At 30.5% G+C, this 26,088-nt stretch overlaps 1 protein-coding gene across 2 annotated transcripts in view; it reads right to left on the reverse strand.

The window, feature by feature from the left end:
* The window catches only part of Sh (Potassium voltage-gated channel protein Shaker), a 543,641-nt gene that overhangs the window by 269,549 nt on the left and 248,004 nt on the right, over positions 1–26,088 (reverse strand). The gene's annotated exons all lie outside the window — the stretch shown is intronic.

The following is a 26,088-nucleotide window of genomic DNA, read 5'->3' on the forward strand; positions in this document are numbered from 1 at the left end:
TTAACCCATAAACAAATCCTAATACTCAATAGAAATTGATGAAGCTAGAATAGGGCAACCACAATATAATTTTTAAAGAAATATGAATCATTACATTTTTTGTATAAATTAAAAGAATGAAAATTAAAGGTTTAAAATTTTTAGTAGCACAGCTTTTCACAAAAAAAGTAAAAATAATATTTGGAATTTTCAACAATTCATTTAACAAGCATTGATAAAGTAAAACAATTTTATATCAAAACTTCTTGGAACTGTTAAGAATAAAAGAAGAAAATGGCTAACTAATTGATGTATAAACCTAATCTTAATACACAATATTACCCCTTCTGTAGATTACAATTAGTGGTTGAAACGTATGGACACTCAATCTAATAAACCAACGAATCAAAATTCATCAAAAGCCCCCAAAGTTGTTAAGCCAACAAATAAGAAAACGTTATTATCAAACTTGGGGGACTAGTATATTAAACAGCCCATTGTCCTCTCTCTTTGATATTTGTCCTTGTCTTGTGTTGAATTAATAAGTTTCTTTGTTGGGAATTAAACAAAGTAACTTTCTTATATTTATTACAGAGCTAAAAGAATTGTCTAATTAATTTATAAATCAATTTTGAACAGTAATAAATTCATGTTTAAATAAAATTACCCATATATTGTCATTTTAAAAAGGGCAATATAATCTTGATAATAATATAAAAACATGAAAAAATCAGTAAAAATAGTAAAAAAATGAAAATGTTGGTTTGTACAACCCAATCATTATAATGAAAGTCATAATTGTTTAGGCGTGGAAAATACAGAAAATTTACTTTACATGGCTACGTTCGAATGTTGAACATACTGTTATGATATTTCATCAGCTCTAATATTTTTTTAAATGCTAAATCTATAAATAATATGCCTTTGTTTCTTATACTAGACTATATTACCTATCTGTTTACTCATAATACAATCAGACCAATGAGATTGTTTTTGTGTCTGTGTATAATATACATAGATAATATTCAGGAAGGAAGGGGACAATGAGTTGTTTATTATACTAGTCCCCAAAGTTATTAATAGCGTTTTCTTATTCGTTGGATTAACAACTTCGGGGACTTTTAATGAATTTTGATTGGTTGATTCATTAAGTTGAGTGTTTAAACGTTGGGAATTTTATTTATCATCATTGGGGATATACATCAATTCATCGCCCATTGTCTTATTCTTTTAAATCCCTGTATAATATTAGCATAGTTTCAACAAATAATTGGAATATGACAGACACAAAGATTGATAATTTAAAATAAATTAAAAGACCCAATAGCTCACAAGATTCTGAGCTTACTATCCCATCGTGGATGAACTTTTTAATATAATGTTTCAGCCAACGCGACGAATCGAATTTTATATCAGGGGCATATGATAATTTTGGTTAAACTATTAAGTTGAGTGTTTGGTTGTTTCAACAACTAATTATAATCTGCAGTAGGGGTAATTTTGTGTAACATGATTGGGGGTGTAAATCAATTTATCGGCCTTTGTCTTTTCCCTTTAGATCCCTGTTCTCTTTGTGTCTGTTTTTTGTATAAATTTATAAATCTTTGTTTGATAGTACTCTAAATGGTTCCGAAGGTCTGGGCCAAGGTTAACATAAGGTTTTTATTTAATGCGAAGCACCTCTATAAGTTATTGATACGAAATTGTTTAGTAGCACAACTACTTTATATAAAAGGTTTACATGTCTATCTTTCGCTCATCAGATTATATTATTTTGTTGATTATTAGCTGTTACTTTGAAAATTTACATAATTTGTTCCTTCTTTGTAAAATACTAACTATTGAGTCCCTAGAAGCCTCTAGGGGTACTTAATGTGGGAGGGGGAAAAGTCAACAAATTTTTGATTTTTTTAAAGTAAAAAAAAATTAGGCGTGTTATTTTTATTGAAAACTTTCCTTGGACCTATAACAAGGTTCACTTTAAAGGAGAACCATATGGGACGAGCCGCTTGCGAGATCCTTCGTTACAACAAAAAAGCTTACTATTTTATATAATAGGATTATCGCAGCGTTGGTCCTTTTAAAATAAAGGTTCTTCTGAAAAGATCACAAAGTATTCTGTATATGGACTTTTTCATCCTCGAAATTTATTTCTCTTTCTCTCTCTCCCTAGAGAAATATGGGATAAGGATATTCAGATATAAAAATATTATTCTATTAGGGAAAAAATACAAAATTTTATACTATTACTAGGGTACTATTAGGGATATTGGACTATAAATTAATATTGTACCACTTCTTCGCTTGGTTAAAATTGCGGGTACTAATTAAAACTTTACTAGCAGTCTCTAAGCTTGTAAACAAATAATTTAGACTACAGAAGGGTTAATTTGTTTATCAACATTGATTTTATTGTATTACGATCCTTATTGGGTTTTTAGGGTAAGATGTAATTATTATAAAAATAATGCAAGTTTTAGATCTTAGGCGTCCAAGAGTGGGTAGATAGGGGTAAAGGGGTGTTTACTCCCATCATAATTTTAAAGATACATTAGATTACCCCACTCAATCGTTTATTCATTATATCTAACCCAAAATAAAAAGCTTGAACGTCCATGTTTTAGAGAATGTTTTTTAGAATACGAATCTCAAACAATGGTTCAGATAAGAAAAAGCTTCGGACTCAGCAAAAAGTGAGAAACAAGTGGTTTGGTACCAAAAAAGCGAGAACAAAAATGCTACAAAAAAGCGAAAATTGATTATCTCGAAAAACAACCATTTAATTTTTCAAATTTATTTTGCATAATTATTCTTATTTTTATCATTTCTTTAAAACTTAAATGTATTTAAATATGAGCATTTAAAAAGAATAATGATGGTAATTTATATGGTAAGAACAGCTAAAACGGCAAAATTGGTCAAGTTTTTGGGCACTTTAAGTCAAAGGCTATGCAATGGAATTTTGTTATTGTTACATTGAAAAAACACCCGTGTAGGAAGGAAGGAAGTGTTTCTATGTAAGACTACACTAAAATTAAGACGTTCATACGATTTGCAAATTTTATGGAAGATGATTAAAGTCCCTCAACAGATTATGACGTCATATGATAAAATAACCAATAAGAGGCCAGCATAAATTTTACCATTGGTCAATTACAGGCCTCTCGTTGGCTATTCTATCGTATGACGTCATGATCTGTGGAGGGACTTTAATCATCTTCAATGTTATGACATATATGTAATGTATGTCTGTACGTTATTTTCTGTCAGTAATGCTTTTCCTTATTCTCTCTCCTGTATAAATACACTTAATTAAAAATTCACTCTCTTTATAATATCACATTAAACGTCTTAGCTACAATAATTATTATAAGCGAAGTAAGTATGTCCTTAAAAATTATCCTGTATTTAAGAAGTTTTGCAACAAATTTACTTAAATTTTGTTTAGACATATGCATTGATATATTCAGTACTGATAACCAGGGGCGTCCAAGCTTTTTTATTTAGGGGGGTAAAATTTTGAAAATAAAAATTTTTAGGAGGGGGTAATCTTAATTTCATAGAGGCATTTTTTTTATTTGGGGGGGGGGGCATTGAAAATCCAAAATTTTTGGGGTGCCTTTACCCCCCCCCCCCCCTTAGACGTCTATGCTGATAACCTATATGTTTTGATAATCATTTGTGCTACCGTTTCAGAGCTTCGCCACTTTTGGATGCAATTGTCCTTTTTCTGTGCAGTTTTGTGGAGTTTGTAACAATTAATGAATTGAATCTTGAGTCTTGTCTTTAATGTTTTTTGTGTCCAACTGCTGGCGGTGCAAAAACAGATAAAAATTAGCAATTCCATTAATATCAGGAATCTAAAGGGATACGACATTGGCCGATAAATTGATATACATCCCCAATGAAGATAAACAAAATTACCCCTTTTGTGGATACAATTAGTATAGGGGTTGAATCGATTTAACACTCAAATTAGTGGATCAACCAATTACAAGTTGTTAAGCCGACAAATAAGAAAACGTTATTATAAAACTTTGGGGGCTAGTGTGAGAAACAGCTCAACGGCTCCTCCCGCCCTGGATTGATATAGTAGCGAAGCTACACTTTAAGCTTTTTATTTAGTATGTACTTTTGTATGTCTGTTAGTTATAAATAGGGTAGGTAAGTTGGTTATAAAGTGAGAAATATAAATACTTTGTGTACACTACTGAGGGGAGGGAGGGGACAATTAATTGGCTGTTTATTGCACTAGTTCCCAAAGTTTCATAATAATGTTTTCTAATTTAAATTGTTGGCTTATCAACTTTGGGGACTTTGGTTCTATATGTTGAGTGTCCAAACGTTTCAACTCCTTATTCAATCTACAGAAGGTTTAATTTTGTGTTTCATCATTGGGGATATAAATAAATTTATTCGACATTGTCTTATCCCTTTAGATCACTTACATTATTGTATGATTACTCCATCCATATATATGGGTTCATTGTTAGGGATAGATTAAGATTTTAAGGACCTAATCTTGAAGACCGTATCCTTTTTGTTTTAATTCATGATAAATGAGATGTAATGAGCAGAAAGTCTACATAGAATTTACATAATAATGCAAGAGTTTTAAAGATTAATCATGGTTTTTAAGAGATATTATTAGAAATTTAACAAGTAGCTAGTTCTGTAATCTAAAGAAACTAGCTGCCTCACCCCTAGAAGAGGACTTGAGAGAGCAGGAAAATAGCCTAAACCATCTCAAGACATTTCCTTGGAAAATTCAACATATTTGGACCTGGAATTCACGAGATCTTTAGCCCCAGAAAAAACCTTACTACTTATATAATAGGAGGAATAATCTGATTCCACAAGTAATTTAAAAACATAAAAAAATAAGTTAAAATTTATGATGTACGTATATTAATTAATGTAAGTTTAACTTTAGCAAAGCTTTTAATATTTGGTATTTAAAATAAATCGCTACTTTATCTTCATTTGATCCTCATATAAAAGTAACATAATATCTGTTGTAAGTGTGAATGTGTGTAATGAAAGATCTCGCTAACAACAAAACTGATATGTTTTTTTCAATATGGTGATTAATTGTATTGGTCAAGCAAATGCTTATAACTATAAATTAACTCTACAAACTGTTTGTAAAATAAAATAAAAATCTTATAGTAGAGTCAAATAGCTTGTTTTAGATTAGATTAAACTATGTAGTATAATATATTTTTGCTGAAGATATTTTTTATTTCTTCAAAGATATTGTTATCTTTTATTGCTGCGCTTTTTATCAACATAATTATCAGAATTTTTCACATTATTTTCACTGTAAAATCACAAAAGAAAGCATAGACATACTTAGAAATCATATTTTCTAATAAAAACTGAGTGTATTGTTATGTAGTTTTTTTTGCATGGGTGTTCTTAGGGTGTTTGTAGGTAACAAAGACCGGTGTTTCAAAGATTGCAACATAGGTGTCCCTATATCTTAGCTAATATTAGAGATAGTAAGATACTATCCTTATAATAAAGTAAAAGTATGTTTGTCTGTTTGTACCAAAGGATCTCACTAACCACTGTACTGATATAGTTCTCCTATCTCCTTTCCAGGGTAGATTCTCATAGGTAATGTTTATAACTATTTTGGGGCAGGTTACCATCATCCTCCAAAGACAAGTAGCGAGTAGTAAAAATGACCTTTCCCCAATTTTTATTTACTTTTTCTTTTTAAAACTAATTACAATTGAAAGTGTGGAGGGGTCGACTTCTCCCCACTCTAAAAACAACTAGAGGCCTCTAGGAGCGTAGCTGCTAGTTCTAGAGAAAGGTGAAGCTATATTAGAATATATTGATATGTGCCAATATCTAACATAATATCGACTTTTAAATAGGGAATATGCTTATATTTACGTCGACATTATCAGCCTATTATATTATTACAAGATATTGAAATAAAACAGTCATATAAATTCCGCATAACAAACTAAGCGAAGTAAATTACTTATGTAATGTTATTCGCATTTTTGTTGCGTTGTTTTTAATGCACATACTAGAGGCAGTTAAAAACAAAAAAATATCATAACATCTAAGCAGGTAAAATTAGTCGCTTTAGTTTTCGACCCCTATTCCTTATGCCTACCGATTAAATATGTAGTAGTGTATCCCCCCCCCAAAAAAAAAAAATCTACAAGATCAGTATTTGTCTGGGGGGGAGGGTATAGAAATATAGCCCCAAACCTAAATTTATTAATAGAGCAACCTAGGACCTATGCCGAGCTTCCCTTTGATGAAAATGTCAATCGGATCAGTAATTAGCAAGATCTTAACGGACAAACAAAAATAAAATAAATAAAGTAATTTTTGTTATATTTATTCCAAGGGACTTAAATAGATAGGGTCAAATTGAAAAGGGTGGAAAAATGAAAAAAATATTATTTTCAGATTCGCACAAAATTTTAATCCCTTCTCCTCTTAGACTCATTTGTTTTTTAACTTTTAACTTATTTTTTCTTTAAATTATGAAGGTGCTCAAATAAAGGTTTCTTAGAACATTTTAGTTTCATATATGCAATGAATGCTATAATGATATCAATAAAGATAATCATATTCAATGTCAAATAGTTATATTTTTGAATGGAAGTTAAATTGTAAAGTTAGTTTTTACAAAAAAAACTTTCCTTAAAATTAAATAGACATTTTCAGTGTGGTTTCGAAACCAAAACTGATTAATATCCTTACTTAAAAATCTGGTATCGTATCGTATTACAGCCAGTTTTCTAAATATTATAATAAAAATCATAATATCAATACCAATTTTCTAAACTAAGCATTCGGCCCCTCGGGGCTAATACAACTGTTTTTTATCATATGATTTTTTATTTTAATATCCGCGGAAAGCTGTCTTCCATGCGATAAATATCTATAATAGTTTTTAAGTCAATATAAATAGAACTGGTGTAGCGGGTAGGCCAATAGAATAGATAGAAATCAAAACACATGTTCTTGACTATCAGTAAGCAATTTTTGTGAATAGTGTCAGAGTCCTTGCCATTATTGCTCTGACCCAAGTATCTTATATACATTACACATAACAAATTCACTAAATTATTGATTTATCAGAATAGCCAAATAGCTATAAAATGTACGAGGGAAAGATTATCAAAACACTTTATTAGTTAGTTAAAGCCAAATATATATGTATATATATATATATATAAATTTAAATTTTAATATTTAGAGTTTATAAAATTAAAAATGTTAGAATATTAAATACTTTAAAAACATGGCTTTAAATTTACAGGGTTAGATTGATAATAGACAATTAATTATTACCTTTTTTAATTGTTTTTTTTTTGTATTATAAAAACCCTTGAAGTGATGATTTACATCCTTATTAAATAAGTTTTTAAAAGTTCCTAGTAGATTATCTTTTTTTCCTAAGAATCAAATTATGATTAAAAATACTTTCGCTAAATTAACATTTTGCTTAAACAAAGAAACACCTCACAGGTGAATAAAAGATTTGGCAAAACACTTTTTCAGAAACAGGTATATTTATTCCTAATGTTAAGTATATTATCCATCATTATCCATTATAAAAAGCAAGAAGTTTGTTTGTCGAAGAATTTTACATGGCTAACTATTATAGTAGAGTTTTTTTTAGTTCCCAAGTTTTTTTTTAAATCTGATGGGCACATGTACCCTCCAAAGATGGATTGCACCCCCCTCCCCCCCCAAAAAAAGAAATCTAATTCTTTTCAGTAGACTTTACCACCTTATTTAAATTTGAAATAAGTTTAGGATATAAAAACTAGTATTTTCAAAATTAATATATTCAACCAATATTAACACTTTATATAACTAAGTTTTTTTATCAAACATGTCTTTTATAGATAGGAGTTAAAACTGCTCCTATGAATACACCCAGAAAAATACTCCTATGGCTACACCTGGGTGCTCCTGGCCCCAGGGTTCACTATAACTGATACACCCAACATTTTTTTGCATAAAAAAGGGGAAAATGTATAAAACGCCTTTCATTTTGCCGTTTTGACAGTAAGAGAGAGAGATTAGGAGATAAGAGGATAGTTCAGTAAGTTTATTTCATTTAACCCTTTTATATTTTTTTTCTTATGAATTAGCTTTATTTTGTTAAAGTTAAGTTGGGTGTTTTTATTATAAGAGAGAAGTTTCATATTGGTCCTTAGGATAATTTTTTAGGTAATATCAAATTGTCATTATCAAATTAAACAAACAAAGCAAAGCACCTAAAGTCTTATATCAAGAATTGTAATATTAAGTTTTTTTCTATTATATTTTCTCATTGTATTGAATATTTATATTTTCAAAACTAATAGTAAACATTTGTCAATTACATTCAATAATTGTTTAGGAGAAAATTTTGTAGGCAAGTTACATATCCATGTATCCATATATGGAGAGAGAAAGTATGTATAATCAAGATAAAAACAAATAAGAGAAGACTCCTAATTTAGGGGTAAGACAGGGTTAGCTTTTCTAAAAACAGAAAATCATAAATAAATGCTATCACGCAAAACTACTTTTTTGGTAAATTTTACTCAACCTAACACAATAAGCAATTATATACATTTTTTTTGTTAAAAAATGTTTGTTTGTGGTCAATATGCGATTTGAGTGAAACCACCAGTCAATGCATCCAGTAAGAAAATTAGCTGCTTTTAGCTAAGGGATAGCCAGTCTTTTTTGTCGAGACAGTAATAACTAACCTATATTTTCATTGTTTATTAAGTAATTTTAGAAAAAGAGCCAAGCCAAAAAAGAATCACTGATTTATTTCATTCTTTGTTGTTTATGCTATACCACTAAAATATTACTTCGAATTGTATGATTTGATTGATAATGATAACATTTCATGAAGTTAATCTTATTTGTTTAGAGAATGCATGTCTGTTTCTGTTTTTATGTTGTTTGATTTCAATCTAACAGGGCTATTCTATATTGAATATGACAGTTAAAATTTTTTTTTAAAGACATGTAGGAAGACTAATAAAATTTACTTTCAATATTTCTTTTCTGAGAATATTTTGAATATTTTGTTATCCCTGCTTTCGGATTCAATTCAAATTTGTAGAAAAAATCCTTTATTCATTGAGCAGCCATAACTTAACCCAATCCCCATTTAACATGGGTTAGAAAAGTCGGGCGGTTTCACCCCGATCTATTGATAACATGTCTAAGACCCTATCTTTTATGGTTAATTATAATTTTGTCCTTAAAATATTAAATTAGGTTTGTTCGCTGGTTTGTTCGCTAACGAAGCTGTTTGAAATAATAAGCTAAAGATTTAATTTACATGAAGAGACAAAAGAAAGAATAAAAAGGAATGAGAAGGAAGGAAGTAATGGTCATCGAAAGAAATAAAAGAAAAAAAGGACAGAACGACAGAAGAACACGAAACCTTACAAAGCAGCTCCGCTTTGATTATATTCTTAAAACTGAAGAAGAAGAAAAACATACTTTCTATTAGGCATACAAACAAACACAATTTAAATTACAGAAGTATAAATTACTGAAGCGCTACTTTAAAAAAATGCAAGGGGATCCAATTTTTAAATCACGGACTAAGCCTAAAATTGTTAATTGTTGTATTTCTGCTACGAAGCACAAAATATAGTCATGGGTAATTGAAAATATATTTGTCATACTTGTTTAGTATTTAGATTCAGATTTTATATGCAAAGTTTTTTTTACAAGAAGGATTTAGCAAGATTAACGAAACATTCAACGGTTAGCTAGGATATAATATGGATTAGAAATCTTTGAACTAACATATATACCCACCATTATAAGAGGTTGAGAAAAGGCCTTAATGATCATGGAAATAAGAATAACAGCCTTCATATAAGTAAAGCATTACTTTCTTAACTTGATTACAATTAAGGGTGAATCATTACCTATTGTTTTTTAAAAAAACATAAATGTCGATATTAAAAAAACAATAATTAATAAGAAATGGAAAACAGAAAAAAAATGTAGAAAATGTATTAATTAGCAAAGAGAATTTTTGGCATTGCTTCGTATATCTTATGTTTTTGCATTTCTTAAAAACGTTTTTCATGCACTTAAAGCTTCAGCCCTAGCCTCTAGATAGTTTTTTACAAGAGGGGATCAACTGTTGATTTTGTGATTCCTTATTTTTGTGTTACAATTAATAATTATGATTTTTGATTATATGCATTTAACCATGCTAAAGTTGAATAAATGTTGATTATACGAAACCACTTTCATTAGATTGTTCACTAATGGCTCCTAAATGATAAAAACATACCAAACTTTTAGTAGCAAGGCGTTTTTATTTGTCCGTTAAGGTCTAAGCCGAATAAATATCAAGAAGTTTACTCAGGGAGTAAGGGAGGGGACAATGGGCAATTAATTCAATTTAAGAGGGTTCGCTGAAAAGCAATGAAAACTAGATTTATCAAGAAAATTTTACCAAAATTGTAATGGGATCATGGTAACCTAATTTAGGACAAAATTAGTTCTAAGAAAAAAATCATTTACTTGAAAATTAAATTATCAACACATCACAATGTAGTAAACATTCTGTGATTAATCACTAGAAAAATCTTGTTTAGAACTACCACAACCCTTCTGATATATTTATAACTTACCCCTAAATTTAAGCGGTTCTTAGATTATTTAAAACATAAATATCACAGTAGAGTTTCTATACATGAAAAGACATTTTCTTGGGAAAAAATATTTGTTAAAACCAGCGATAAATAACAAACTTTTCTGTCTGCATATTCAAAACTAGCTCAGCTAGTTAGCGGGGCATTGATGCGCAAGTCCCCAAAATCAGTAAGAATCTGCTGTATTCTTGCACATTCCCTTTAAGCCAGTCCCCAAAGTCTGAGACTCCTTAAAAATTGAATATTCGATCCATTGTCCCCTCCCTTACTCTCTGAGTTTACTACTTTATTATCATTATTCTTAAACCTTGGACAGTGATTTTTATTTTATGAAATATTGAAATAAATATAACTATTTTTCAGGGAGAGAGGGGACATTGGGATGTTTCTTACACTAGTCCCAAAATATTTATAACAAGATTTCTTATTCATTCACTCAACAAGTTTGGTGACTTACATTGCATTTTGTTTGATTGGTTCTAAAATTGGATGTCCAAACGTTTTTTACCACTAATTGTAATCTGAGGAGTAATTTATTTATCATTATTGGGGATGTCATGTCAATTTATCGACCATTGTCTTATCCCTTTAGATCCCTGCCTGTTAATGCATAAATTGATTAATATATATTATCTTGAATTAAGATGTACAAATCTATGATAAATAAATCCCCTGTTATGTATTAGTAAAAGTGGCCACCAAGGTGTAATAACATAATATAAAGTAAAAAATTAAATATTTACTAGTATGGCTTCGAAACCGATTAATATCCGCTGGATTAGAACCAGTTCTGAAAAATCTTGTATAGCATTGTCTTACAGACACTTTTTCACGTATTTTAAAATATAGAAACAATAATATTAATACTAGTTTTATTATTATCTCTGGCATTCGGCTGACAAAAATGGCTTTAATCTTATTCTTATTTCATTTTAATATCAGGAGAAACCTGTCTTTAATAAAATGTGATAAATAAATATTAACATTTTGTACTTTATATACTTAACATATATTATTATTTTGATAACAAGTTACCTTGTATATAAAATATAGCTAAGGGTCAAAAATGATGCTTTGAAAAAATATCTTTAGAAATCTGTTCGTGGAAGCCTTCTTATTCTATACCTATATGAGCGACTACTTTTTCTGTTTTTAACCTTATGAATTATTTTTGACAGATTTTTTATAAAACGGCTTGCTTTAGATCAGCTCCAAATGGATTTCCTATTCGAGCCCTAGTTTCCTAAAGTGTACAGCAGATAACCCAATTATTGCAGACCCTATTTTCAGCTACTCCGGAAATTTGTGAAAACAAAGCAATTTATACAGGTTAAAAATCAAAATTTTTATGTTTAAATTTTTTTTTGGAAGTTTGAAGCTTTTTTAGCTAGTAGCAAATTTCGAGATAGGACGCGGTCGCTAGGTACACTTTCGGAAACTAAATTGGAGTTCATCAAAATTTAACATTTAAACAAACATTTTAACCCTTTCAGGACGATAATTAGAAACAAAAAATACTAGCATTCCAAAATATTTTAAAGAAAGAGAGACAAAATTATAAATACGGTTTTAAATAGAAATAATGAAATTTTAAAAAGACGAAAAGAAATGGAAGTGAGAGAGAGGGACATTTAATCTTTAAAAAATGATGAAAAAACGAATATTTAGGGATAGGACAATGGAAGAAAAAGATTAATATTCAATCTAGCCTATAGCGGTATAATTTGAGAACGCCACCTCTAGTTAATTATATTGGTACATTTTTGGTAAAAAAAATATTCTTTTTGTACTATCTTTTTAAATTGAAGTAATCAAGCACTTAAAATAATCAAATGCACATAAAAAGATATAAAAAGTTACAATTTTTCAATGCTCAATTTTAGTGTTTTTATGAAACTGCCCCAATGATATGTTTATTAGGAGAGTCCCATAAGTTTCATAATAACGTTTTCTTATTCGATAGCTTAATAACTTTGGGGACCTTTATTAAATTTTGATTGATTGGTTCAATAAGTTGAGTGTTAATCTTGCTCAATTTAGTGTTTTTATAAAATATTATCTCCCTTACCTAACCCATACCAAGAACCCTCACTAAACTATCGTGCTGTTTTGTGAGAAGCACATCTTTTTAGCATACCTCTACATTAGCAAGGCAATGCTAAAAATCTCAAGCACTTTTAGAAAGTGGCAAAAGTGTGATTTTTATGCTAAAAGCTTTGATAGTGACTTAAATGCTGATATCCTATTGTTTTGTCTGAAGCGAAGGATCTCACTAACTGCTGAACCGATTGGTTTCTCTATTTTAAATAAGCTTACGGAGGCTCTGTGAAGGTATTAGGATCTTTTATTTTCATATTTAAGATTTAAGTTTTGGAAGGGTTTTAAGCTATTTTTCTAGACCTTCTTTACTACTTCAAATACTGAGTCCCTAGATGCTAGAGGCTTAGCAGCTAGTATAACTTGACTTCCCTAATTTTATCAATAAATTAAAAGTGAACAACATTCTTTTAGTTCCAAACCCTGAAGGGGAACTCTAACACTAAAGATATTACCTTTTACTGATACTTACGGTGCTCTGACCCTGCTACCCAATTAAACCCTACCTTTCTTATTTTGAATTGATTTTAAGATTAGGTGGGGCCGGGGGGGTTCTGCGATCGACTAGGCACTTTGAGGGAAAGTGCCCAATTTATTCTCAATTTCAAAAGTACTTAATAATTTATAGTTTAAAAATAATGGGATGAAATTATCTTTGAATCTTGTTATCTATCTTTGAAAAGAAGCATGAAAAGTTTACACTTGCTACTATCCTTAGTTTTTTACATTTTAGTTTTCACAGATTTTTAAAATCATTCTAGTGCATTTTCTGTAGTAAATTAATCAAATAATATTAGACAAATAGATTAATTTGATATTATTGTAATATCAGAATCTAAATGAATATTGTACGATATTTAAAAATTTTTTGGTGTATAGTCCTTTTCGTGGCATCGCCTCTGAAGGGGCGATTCGTCGTATTCTGAAATGGCTTTTGCTAGGTTGTAATAGGATAGGTGATTGGTCCCTTAGGGTTAGAGCCCCCCACAGGGGCTAGAAATAGGAGAAAAGCTACTGTTAAAAAACGAAGAAATGAAAAATTTTCTCTTAATTATAATACACAAAGCTACACCAATAAAGTTTAAACAAGAATGACAAAATCGGAAAGTAATGATTATAGAGATATATACTTTTTATAAATGTACTTAAGGAATTTCTTGTAACGAATTAAGGGTTACTACACTTTCTAAATCGTACCTTACTGTTAAAGGAATAATCATGTAAAGTTTGACATCGATGGGACAATTCTAGCATGTCTAAATTAACAAACATGGTTAGCCCATTACGGAAGGACGGACCGATCCTTATTATAAAAAAGCTTTGCTTTTAAATTTGATGTTCAATGTTACTTTGTACTAATAAAAAATTAACTTTGCCTCTCAGAGTTTTTGACAAATGCTGAAATGCTGAAAATCTCTGTTGCAGTATATACACACTTTTAGACCTTTCTTAGGCATTGATAATTGCAAAATTGCAAGAAAGCTGAAAGTTTTTTTATGTCCTCAATTACTTAACATTAATCAGATAGAAAATATCTTTAAAAGATTTACAATTGTCCGTTACATAAGAACACTAAAAATTTTAAAAATAAATAAAAGATTAGACACTGATAACACAATTTGATTTAATAAAATTACCCAATTTTTTTTAGATCAAAAGCTTTAATTTTCCAAATTTCAAAAGTTTTATCAAATTTTGAAATTCCAGCATGCCTGCTCGAATGTTTTTTTTTGTTAAATAGAAATAACATGAATTTTATTACTCTATAAAGTGGCCAGTTAGCAAAAGCATTAGTGAATTAATTTTAAAACAAGGATGGCGTCATCAACAATTACCAAAGCATATAAAAAAAAGAAAAAATAGGTGGCCAAAGTTGACGAAGCCCAATCTGCACCACTTTTGATTCCTATGACGTAATAAAAATGAGGGATTCTCATCTCTTTTTTAGGGGTTTTTCTTTCCTAGTTCTCCTCTAATCTCATTCATTAAATGACGTCACCGGAATCAAAAGTGGTACAGATAGGGCTTTGTCGACAAAGTTTTAAAGTAGACTATTATTGGTCAATATAATCTTCGAAATATATTTCAGAAGCATATCTATTCAGGGATATAAAGGGTTAAGACAATAGCCAATAAATTGTTGTACATCAATTATGATGATACATAAAATTACCCTTCTGTAGATTAAAAATAATTAGTTTAAATGTTTTGACTTGATTAATCAATGCATAAACATGACTACTCATTTTAGTTGCAAAGCCATACTACACTTCGGACATTGAGTGGGTAACTTGTACTAATGTACTTATTATTACATAAGATTGACATGTACTCCAATAAAGTAAAACATGTAGCAGGCTAAAGAACGATCACCCAATCCATCCCCTCCTACTAGATGAACGAACTGATCAATAAGTGATGTCTATGTTAGCAATATAATATTCATGTCTCATTATTTTAATGCATTACCTATATATCTACATAAATACCGGAGAAAAGTCTGTAATAAAATATTTTCTGATTGCAGTAAAAATAAGACGACATATGAAATAGAACAACTTAGTATTATTTCTTTTTTTGGAAACAAATGTTTTCTATAAAGATACTCTACTCTTTGAGCTTCAAAAAATAAGATCTATATCTATGGAAGGATGAAACAGTAAAAAAAATAATAGCTTTTTCGCGGAAATATGTCATTTTATTTACTTAGTCACTTTGTTGGATAAAAAGTTTCTTTGAATATAAGAAAGGCTGAGAAAAACAAAAAAATTGTCCCAGTCGTTTACTATCGCTCGACAATTTAATAAATAGATAGATAGATATTTATTAATTCCACTAATTATTTGAATATGAAGCATTGACCTTCCCCCTCCCCTAATTTACATTCCCTCTTTGTCATTTATCATGTAGAAAAATGTGAGTGTCATGGTTTTTGGTGTTTGGGCTTTTTACCAGGGCAAAATCAAAATTTACATTGATAATATTTAGTGGAAGAGAAATGTAATGGGGGCTTAAAGAGCTTTAGTAGCAAAGTATGAAATTCATAAAATTGTAAAAGTCTAGATAACGGATAACTGTATTGAAAAAAAATCGACGCTTGGTTATTGTACTCAGTTAGTAAGAAATGTGAGTAATTATTTATATTTAATTCCTATAACAATTAGTCATAGTAGTTCAATTTCTCGGATATTGTTTGATTGCTTGTTTAAAATTATATCGTAAAAAATGTAGTTCGTGTTTGTTAATATATTTGACTTAATAAATTCGTCTGCTTAAAATTTAAAAAAGTTGGACGGATTTATGGATCTGTTTGACCATCTAGGGCTATAAATCTATTATTTCATACTTTTGCTCGTATTTCCTTGAAAGAAAAGTCACGCAATGTCTTTATGTGTGTGTGTAAGTGTTTGTGTGTGTCTGTGTGTGTGTTTGTGTGTGGGTATTTGTTTGTTTGTGTGTGGGTATTTGTTTGTTTAAGTGTGGGCGTGTGTGTGTGTGTGTGTGTGTGTGTGTGTGTGGTTGTGCTTAATTAAGCCTTATCATTTGATTGGCAATTTTCAGGCAGGGAAAAACGCTAGAAAGTAAATCTTTATTTAACAGAAATGGGATGTATTTAGTATATCTGTTTGTGTGTATTGAAAGATCTCACTAAACACTAGACCGATACGGTTCTCCTTTAAATCGAAGCTTCTCGTGGGTTCTGAGAAAATTTAACTATTTAGGGAGGGTACCACCATTCCTAGAGAAATCGTCCCTAGAAAAAATACCCCCCCCCCCTATGTTTTTATTTTAAAAAATAGAATTGATAGTGCCTCTAGAGGCCTCTATATGCGTATTCGCTAGTTATTAATAAAATAAAATTAGGTTTACTTGATTTAAATGTTAACCATTGGCAACAAAATAATTACAGAAAGCTTTTCTTTTAACAAAAATGCTTCAGGTCACTGAAGTTTCATATATAATGAGGAAAAAATACTGTTAGAAAAATGTTAGTTAGGTTGAATTTTAACTTTGATAAATTGAAAGGTTTGAAAATATTTAGGTAATTAACAAAAATTGATTTTGTATTTAATGCAATATTTTTATTAGGAACAGAAATAGATAATCATAAAAACTTAAGGAACACCATCCCTTATAGTAAGAGAAAGTTGTTCAGTAAATTAACAGTGCTCCTACTCTTTAAATTGGTAATGCTACTTTTTGATTTATTGGCAGAAATATATTCAATTCATTACAATGCACAGCAAGGACTTTAAGACAAAGGACATTCAGTCAAAAATAAAATTTGAAAGGTTGAAGCTAAGCAAAATTGAAAAAACCGGCTAGACATTAAAGCAATGATATATGTTTCAGTAATTCAGATTTTATTAAGGAATCTTAATGAAGGATAACAAAATGTAAATGTGGTAGTCGGACAGACAGACTGTCATTTCCTAGAGCATACTACGCTCTGAGACTCCCGGCAAATGCAGGTGTTAAAACTCCACCCATCACATTCCTAAACCAACTCTTTCTTCTATTTTGACCGCCAAAGAATGCTGTCAAAGTTATCAGCCGCCGATGTGGGGAGGGAGTTGCCCCTCCCCCCTTCATGTTCCAGTTAACCTACCCTTTTCCGGGGGACGTCTACCTTACCCCCTACAGGGGCCTGCCCATCTGCTATTCACCTAACTGCAGCCCCCCATCTTCTCCACACCCATTTTCTACCTAACCCAATATTGTAATCTGTTTGTATATAAAGCCATTAATTTGTTTTGTATAATCAGTTCAAATAAAACATTCAAACTGTAACTACTTGTAGTACTTTATTGATAGAATCCTTAAGGCTAGGGGCTCTTTTGACCGGACTCGCTCAGTAGGGTTGAACTGCTTCACCCCTACCACATAAACTCCCAATAATGATCCTGTAGGCGAAAGTTATTGATTGGAAAATTAAGACTCATTTGTATTACCCAAGATCAAGTTTTAGTAAAAGTCTCAGGTATAGTCCTTTCCACGACATCCCTCCATAAGGAGCGATCCGTGTATTTTTCACAGTAGCTTTTCTCCTATTTCTAGCCCCTGCGGGGGGCTCTAACCCTGCGGGGCCAATTACCTAACCCTGTGGGGCAATAACCTAACACAATATAACCTAAATTAACCTAAAATAACCTATAAAAAGCCATTTTAAAAATACGAAGAATCGCCCCTTATGGGGAGATGTTACGAAAGGGACTATTCCCAAAGTCTCTAATGTTTAAAAACCAACGAATGATAGAATAGAGTGCGTGTTTATAAAACTTTGGGTACTAGTATAAGTTTCTTTTCTCCCTGAGATTTTTCCTTCTTACTTTCTTTCTTGTGCATAAATCAAATAACGACCTTAATTTTGATGCGAGGCAACTAAATATCAAAAGAAATATAAAAAAGTTAGGAAAATATTAGGTTATTTAATTTTTATTGATTATTTCATTAAGTTGAGTGTTTAAATATTTCAACTACTACAACTTCTAATTCTAATCCCCAGAATGGGTAATTTTGTGTATTATCATATATAGGGGAAGTACATTGTACATCAATATATTGGCCATTCTCTTATCCCTTTAGATCTCTGTTACTTCCCCATAGCCATGATATATAAATTTAGACTCTATAAACCGTCCCATTTCATCTACAGTAAATTTTTACAGGATGGATAAATTGGTTATGCTCATTTACTGCCACGCCCAGGAGAGCAATTTAAGTTTTATTTTGAAGGTGGGAAATATTCGGACCTTTAATGGGATTTCCTAGATTTGTTGCATTGCATTAAATCCATTGCTATGCCGACATTGATGACTTAATCAGTTTACAAATTAAAAGCAATGCTTCTTTATAACTCTACAACTTTATGGCAACTGAAGAATACTTTGAAGAATTCTTTTATAATTTTTATAAGGGAAAAAAAGATATTTTTGAAATAAATAAAAAAATCTATAATTAAGAAATTCTTCTGTTGATATTGATTTCGCAAGCTATTATACATTTAATATAGTTACACTTTCAAATTTAATCTTTATGTTTGCGGATTTTTAATTAAAATTTTTTGGGGATTTTTAATTTTCATTTTTGGGGAATTTTAATTTTCTAAAATCTTATGATTGTCTTAGGCTATGCTTTAATTTTCAAAATATATAGCCCGAAGATGCTAGGAGCGCAGCCGCACGTCAAATTATTGTACATAAGTTACATATATGAAGGGGAAATAAATTGAAGGAAAACTAAAGTTATTGGTTACAAAACAATCAACGAATATAAAATAAACATCCGCATTAGTAAGTTTATTTTACTAGAATATGCTATAAATAGATTTAATAATAGTACTACATTTTTAGTAGTTAAGCTACTCGAGACTTTCTTATATCTGGATTCACACAGAGATGGATGGGGCGAAAAATAGCCTTAACCCATTCAAGGACCTATATGAAGCTTCCCTAAATGAATAACTTAATTGATTGAGTGGTTAGCATGATCTCAAAGGACTCAATACGTCATAAAAAAAAACATACATGATACATCTTTAGCACCCTTAGTATGACGCAATGAAATTCATGCACTAACTCAAAACCTTCCCGACTTAATTATCTATCTATCTGAATACTGGATGGATAAGAAAAGATATTGTTAGAAAAGTATTCATGGTTCCATTTTGTGTCAAACTCGGCGAAAAGATCAATCTAGCAAACTTATGTAGAGATTCACAAAGAAAATTCATACAAGTTACAATATTTCCAGTATGGCTTCGACACCGATTATTTTCCAGTGGATTAGAGGTGTTTCTGAGCCATGCTGAAAAACTATGTATAGCATTGTATTTTACCCAGTTTTATACAAATAAATAAAGCTGTTAATTAAACTGCAAAACTTTTTGTAAGTTTGACTTAAAAACAGCATTTAATTTCCTTATGGAAACAAACCTTAACATTTTGTGAAGCTTGGTACTAATCCTGGGTATTTTAGCTTTTTAGCAGTGTCTTTTTTCCAACACTGCTTGGTAAAATTGCACATAAAAACTTTAAACCTACGAATTAATTTTATTCAAGTTTAAAAATATATTTTAAATAAAATAGTTGGATTAATTTTTTGATAATTAAAAATGAAGAAAATACAAGGGAATTAGCGTAAAGTGGCACAATAAAGTTGACCAATGAGAGTCCAATTTTACACTGTAAACCAATGATAAAATGTTTAGAAGCCTCTCCACGATTATTTTAACCTGTGACGTAATTTTTTATTGCCACTTTACTCTGTCTTAATACAATGACTTGAATTGATTAACTTTGTAGTTTTGAACAAATTTTTAGGTTCATTAATACTTTCTTTTCTTTACTTTGGGTGATAGGATAAGGGCATATGGTAGGATAAATAGGTGGATGTTTTTCTAATTTTTAAAAAAGCTCAGTTCTGAAAGGTTAGCAAGTAACACCATTAAATCGATAACTCTTAAGAAGCTTAAAAGAATAAATCTTAGTCTTTCAAAGGAAATCTGACAGATGAAAAATAATACAAAATTAACTTTTCAAAAAAGCAAAATATACAATGAAAATTATAATAAATATGGGAATAATCCCTTTCGTGGAAACGCCCCTTAAGAGTCGATTTGTCGTATTTTCAAAATGACTTTTGATAGGTTATTTTAGGTTAGGTTAGGTTATATTGGGTTAGGTGATTGCCCCACAGAGTTAGGTAAATGGCCCCGCAGGGGCTAGAAATAAGAGAAAAGCAACTATGCAAAAAAACGAAGAATCGCCCCTTAAGGAGCGTTGCCACGAAAGGTACTATACCCATAAATATTTTGTACAAAAAATCTTCCAAAATATTTTTAAAACTCCTTTAAAATTAAACTCTTTTAATGGAATCAATATGTTTCTTTTTATTCATAATAAACTAAAGCAAAATGCTTGAATTTTCATTAATAAGGAAAACAATAAAATAATATTAAAATTAGGTACTTTCAAATAGCATAAAGAGATGAAGTAGGAACTACTTAAAAAAAGTCATTCGAAATAATAAAGCACATCCATGAGAGGTATTTATGATGGAAAAAATCCTAAGAAACCAAATTTATTTTTTGGATAGAAAAAAATTCTGTTTATGCTAATAAGGACAGAATAAGATGCCTTATCCTTCATCTATGGTTTTCTATGCAAAAAAATGCAAAGGGCTAGCCCCCCTTCTGAATTTTAATTTTGTTCTTTTTCTAAGCTGTACATATACTAGAGGTTAACATTGTTAGATTTAAAAATTGTATTTATTAAATATTTTTAAATTTCAGAATTATCTACAATTAGCATTGTTGGTCCGTCTGTAACCCTTTAAAAAACTAATTAAATTTTTCTGTTTAAATTAAAAATTAAAATATATATAAATTAAGAATTAAAAATTTTACGCATGATTAAGCTGTAATTAAAATTTTTTTTAACTTTTCAAACCTTTAAATTAGGAAGCCCAATTAAATAATATTATAATGATAGCTAATATAGAGCCATAATTTTCAGAAATCATTATATTATATCTCAGAAATTCAGAATTTTATACAACCGAGAAAAATCGTCTTAATAATATATGAAAATTATCTTTATTTTATCTTGTTTATCAATTTAATTTGAGTTGAATATATTTTAAAAAGGCACATCAAAGAAAGTGTTCCCTTATAACATTGAACCATTCAATCATATAAAAATTAATCTTAAATAAATGATTAGAGACGAAAAGACAGACGTTCATACAGACGGACATAAATGTGAAAAGGTTGGCTTTAAGAAAATAATTGAATAATCTCCACATTTAAAAAATTATTTTTCCAAATACTTTTCTCTCTCACAAGTCACCAGAAATCACTAATCAAAGGGGGACCCATCACTTTTCAGCTCTAACTTTGAAATTCCGCATTCTACTATTCTAATAAAACTTTAAAAGTTGGCGAGGAACCGAAAGAGCACCATGCTTCTGGAAAAGGGAACGGAGAAATTCATTGTAAAGTTAAGAGAAAAAAAGGGGGACCATGGAGTGAAGGTTTCAATAGAGTAATCTAGATGGTATTATATCATTTTAGCAGATTTAAGGCTTGCTTGAAACAAAAGTAAGATATGTCAAAAATTGAAATACAGAGATATAATAGTATATTTTCATATATTGTAATACAATTTTTAAAAAATCTGTTAGACCATTTGTAAAAAATCCACGTATTTATTTTAAATGTAAAAAATAGTATCTTTCTGATGATTGCAGAAGCATGAAACTGTGAGTAAAATAAAATAAAAATTAAAGATAAAATACTGTTTCACTTTTAAGAGATATAATAGTTATTTATCGCAAAATTAGTATCAATAGGTTTCCACGGATAGTAAAATAACAATTATTTCAAGGGCCAACAAAACATAGATAAATTTGATAATCTTTTTTTATTATTTGGAAAATTTTCTATAGTATGATAGAAAAATTATAAGATTTATTTTAGTTTTGTTGGCCCTAGGGCCCCGGCCACCAAAACTTGAATTATTCTTACAAATGAAAAAAAGTCTACATGATTTTTCAGTGTGGCTCAACCATATGTGTCAAAGCCATATTTGAAAAAAATGAAACAGTAAAAATGTCTGACTCTGATTATGACTTTAAAAAATTAGCCAATGAGAGGCCACTATAAATTTTACCATTGGTCAATAACAATGTATACTGGCCTCTCATTGGCTAATTCTTTTGTAAAAAAATCGTATTCCATAACTATTCATGTATTTTGAAAAAAATAATGCAAAATCTAGCAGTTTTAAATGCATAGTAAGTAGTAATCTTTTAGAAGTATATATAAGGTACATAGACTCATAGAGGGTGCGTGGTTAGGTTAGGTTAAAATTAGATACTAAGAACCTTTATTGTCATAGAATAACATAAAAAAATCTACCTAATTTAGCCTGCTTAAAGACAGTAATTTCATAGAATTGATGGTTATAGAACCAGCTTTTAGTTACGAGAGGGACACGCCAAAGGGATAGAGAAAATTATTCTATGGTGGTTTTGCAATGTTACAAGTAACAGAAACTCATTTTTAGCCGAAAATAGCTTACCGAAAATAACATTTAGTTTCATTCATGTTTTGCAAATCAACAACTCTTTCATCCCTCATTGATCCTTTCTACTAACGGGTTGACTTATCAAAGCAAATTATATAGAAACTGCCGCTGAATGGATCTATTATTGCATGGATCTTACACCATACTATCATGTACTCTAATAAAGTGAAACTTGTAGCTGGCAAAAATTACGATCCCTCCACCCCCTCGCATCATAGTAAGTGAAAGAACTAAAACAATTGAATTTCTGTGGTAATATGAGAATAACCATAGGTATAGTGGAGAGATATATAATTTGAAAATGCATGATAAGTCTTCAACATAAAATGATTGTAAACCACGGATTTTAAGGGATAAGACATTGGAAATTAAACCATTATTGGTCGAAAAGTATGGACATCTTAACCGTGTACATAAATCAACCTAGACCATAAAATTCGGTTAAATAAATATAGAAGGCAGTAAATTATAATACAGTATCAGAAGAAAGAAATTAGTCTTCTATAGGTTCCGAAAATCATTATTATCTAAATAATAATTTATCCAATTCTGGAATAAAAAAGCATAAACCTTTAACTTAAAGTACATTTACTATGGATTAAAGTACTATGCTGTCTGTGGGTCTATTTGTGCGTGGGAGTGTGTGTGGGTGTTACTTAAGATCTTAGAATTGCAAAATCTACAGGGTGCGCCACATATCTAGGGACTTTTTTAAAACGGCCATAGCGTCAAAACTTCTTGACCAATCAGGACGTTTGACCCCACTATAAAAAGCTTGGGTAATGACCTTTTAGCACAAAAAAATCTTTGGGCGAAGATGGGCTCGTACTCCAAGCTGGCCGCGCTTATGTTCAACAAGGCAGATTCGAAGTGCGCCGGTGGTATAATCTGGATTCTCAACTAGGGCCCACTAAATCGGACCTCAGCCCATCTGTAGATGAGCTAGAGTTATGCAACTTGCTGGGGATACTGTTAGATAGATAAGTAAGACACTAGAAAAGACTACAGCTCTTTATCTAAAATGGCTTGGCTTTAGTACTCCGGTAAAGTGAAACGTGGCAGATTTAGAGTTGTCAAAAACGTCAAAAATCGTGAAGATTTCTCGTTTCTCGACGTCAGAGACCCATATGGAGCTTAAAACTCATTTTAGACTATGAATTGCGCTGACAACCCTAGATGAATCTTACTGCCATTTCCAAAAAGGAATAGAACGTCGTTCTAGCTCAACTGTGGTCCAAATAAGAGCCTCCGTGTCAAAGGGTAGCTTAAAAGTTGGGTGAATTTGGATCCTGCGGTTACTCACATTCCTAAGGAAATGGGGCCTCCCAGCAGCCTGATCTTAATTCAACGGACTTTTGGACCTTGGGCTACTTTGAAGCATGCACCAATAGACGTACCCATACCATAAAGTCCTCCCTCATTGCCACTATCAAGGAGAACTTCGCCAGCTTTTACAGTTACATTCTGACCTTGGCCTGCCGGTGGTTGAGCAGGCGGGTAGAGGCGGTGATTGATGCTGGCGGCGATTTTATTCAATGATCTAATAGTCATATACCTAATTTGCTCCCCAGTTTTTAAAATTTAATAAAATCTTTAAAATTGACGATTTTATGTTCATTTGTTTACAATTTAGAAAAAGTCCCTAGATATGTGGCACACCCTGTATGTAGCTTTTAATTATTTTAGACATGGTAAAAGATTTATGACTCGTAAACCATTTATTTTATATTTATCACATTAAACATCTTCTATAATATATTATCCTGTTATATAAAGTAGTATGCTTTTTAATGTCTAAAGCTAAAGATCAAATTGGTTTTACTTTTCTGTGAAGTTTTTATAGAAGTCCTTGGGTGGTTTTAGGCTATTTTCTTGGCCTCTCCCGGCCTCCTCTAGAGGCTAGGGTAATAGATAAATCGGTAAGGCATGTTTTAGTTGAACCTAAAGATCTCAGAGGTGGATGGTCAGACTTTGTTAAAATTTTCTTGGATGGTTGATATATCTCTTTTGATGAATTTATACTATTTTCATGTCCCGAGGCAAAGCATATAGAAGCTAATGGTGCAGCTGTTAGTTGTCTTAAAAGTTTAATATGCCTTTGGATTATGTTTGAGTACAATACCTGCTTTTTATACCATCTTGTTACACTAAATCAAACAAAAAAACCACTTACCTGGAAACAAATATAAAATTTTTTTTTTTTTGTTAATTTGTGTAAAAAAAACATTTTTAGGGAAGCGCAGCTCTTTGAATGTTATAGATAGTCTTACCAAACTTTAGCTTTTCTTACTTTTACGTCTGTTTGTTTGTTTGACATTTAAGATCCTACAAACAATGTAATAAGTTCTTCATATTTTTGTAGCTTCGCATAGTTCTTAGGTTGGTTTTAGACTAATTGTAAATTTTGGTCTTACAATGGTCGAGGCTACTTTTCTTCACCATCCTCCTAATATATAAATATTTTTTCTGTAGCGAAGGATCCATTGAATCGATATGGTTCTCATTTTTAATGAAGCTACTTATAGGTCTCGGGATGGTTTTAGGCTATTTTATTTTTTATAAAAAGTCTGGGTAGTTATGTATTAGTCTATTTATCTGCCCTTTCATATTCTTTAGACCCCCTAGATTCTAGGGACGCAGTCGCTAGTATTTTAAATAGTTCCTAAACGTATGAACGCTCCGCTAGTTTTAAATAAATAGTTTAAAACCCTTAAAAATTGAGTTTGCTGCGCTACTTATGGTCATAATTACTCTTGTTAACAAAAACCACGAGAAAACTTTTTCTTTTTTGTTTTAAGGAAGCATACTTTTTAATAATATTAGACATGTAATAACTTTTTTTTAGTACCGAAACTGCTTTACAATTGGGACTTTTACAAATATACAAAATTTTGAATAAACAAGGATGACAACAGCTGTAAAAGCGAAGCTCTGAAACGGTAGGAAAAAAAATATTAACACTTGAGAAGTGTCAGAACTGAATAAGCTGAATATGAGAAAAGTTGTTTATAATTTGTAGCAAAACTGATTAAAAACAGGATACTTTTTAGGACATACTTACATTTATAGGAAAGGATTAAAGAGATGATTCGTTTATAACATTGCACTTTTTTTGTCATAGTAAGTATTCCAAAAATCAGATCAATATTTTGAGGGGAGTAAAATTAAGGACTTCAAAGTTTTGAGTGGGGTAATCTAATATATTATTAAAATTTTAAATTTTTATACACTTAGACGTCGATGTATTAACTTTATGA

Source organism: Acartia tonsa, chromosome 12 (assembly GCF_053477335.1).
Source record: "Acartia tonsa isolate MP-2025a chromosome 12, ASM5347733v1, whole genome shotgun sequence".
NCBI lineage: Eukaryota > Metazoa > Arthropoda > Copepoda > Calanoida > Acartiidae > Acartia > Acartia tonsa.